Below are 1,331 nucleotides of genomic sequence, written 5' to 3'. Positions count from 1 at the left end.
TTTCTTCTTTGCTTCCTTCTTTGCTTCCTTCCTTCCTTCGTTCTTTCCTCCCTCTCTCCCTTCTTCTGGACTGCCTTTCTCCCTCCCTCCCTCCCCCTGTCTTCTTCCTTCCTTCTTTGCTTCCTTCCTTCCTTCCCTTCTTCTTCCCTCCCCCCTCCCTCTTCTTCCTTCCTTCTTTGCTTCCTTCCTTCCCTTCTTCCTCCCTCCTGCTCTTCTTCCTCCCTCCCTCTCTCCCTTCTTCTGGCCTTCCTTCCTTCCCTCCTTCCCTCCTTGCTTCCTTCCTTCCTTCCTTCCTTCCCTCCCTCCCTGTCTTCTTCCTTCCTTCTTCCTTCTTTGCTTCCCTCCATCGCTTGTTCTTCCCTCTCTCTCTCTCTCCCTTCATCTGGCCTGCCTTCCTCCCTCCCTCCCTCCCCCTGTCTTCTTCCTTTCTTCTTTGCTTCCTTCTTTGCTTCCTTCCTTCCCTTGTTCTTTCCTCCCTCTCTCCCTTCTTCTGGACTGCCTCCTTCCCTCCCTCCCTCCCCCTGTCTTCTTCCTTCCTTCTTTGCTTCCTTCCTTCCCTTCTTCTTCCCTCCCCCCTCCCTCTTCTTCCTTCCTTCTTTGCTTCCTTCCTTCCCTTCTTCCTCCCTCCTGCTCTTCTTCCTCCCTCTCTCTCTCCCTTCTTCTGGCCTTCCTTCCTTCCCTCCTTCCTTCCCTCCCTCCCCCATCTTCTTCCTTCCTTCTTTGCTTCCTTCCTTCCCTTCTTCTTTCCTCCCTCCCTCCCTTCTCCTGGCCTTCCCTCTCTCCCTCTTTCTTTCTTTCTTTCTTTCTTTCTTTCTTTCTTTCTTTCTTTCTTTCTTTCTTTCTTTCTTTCTTTCTTCTTTCTTTCTCCAATGCAAGCCTTCTTAAACAGACTCCTATTCGTTCTGCAAACCGGGGCGTTAGTGCCCTTCTTTTCCAACCTCTCGTCTTTAGTAAGGGATTACCAAGTTCTACTTTGGATATGAATCACTCCCGCTGTTCTCCCAGGACATTCGATTACGGATCACAAAGTGTGTGTTTTGGGAACAATGAACCTACGTAGAGGGAGGGGCTGGGAATGACGTTACAGCAAAAGGTTTCCGGCTATCTAGAGAGGACTCAACCAACACAATTGGTTTCTTAAACACAATGCCACTGTTAATGGATGAGGTACTTGTCATCTATCTCATATATTGTAACGCACATTTTTATTATCCCCATCTCCCCATCTCTCTGCCTTCCTTCCTCCCAATTTAAACCCCGCATTCAAGCATTGGAGATGGTTTATTACAGGTCATGGACACTTATGCCTTGCAGTGAAAATGTGTTAAAAA

The sequence above is a fragment of the Pantherophis guttatus genome, chromosome 3, assembly GCF_059756535.1.
Source record: "Pantherophis guttatus breed Tessera chromosome 3, ASM5975653v1, whole genome shotgun sequence".
NCBI lineage: Eukaryota > Metazoa > Chordata > Lepidosauria > Squamata > Colubridae > Pantherophis > Pantherophis guttatus.
The sequence above is the reverse complement of the archived record's forward strand: the minus strand, read 5'-3'. Positions refer to the sequence as shown.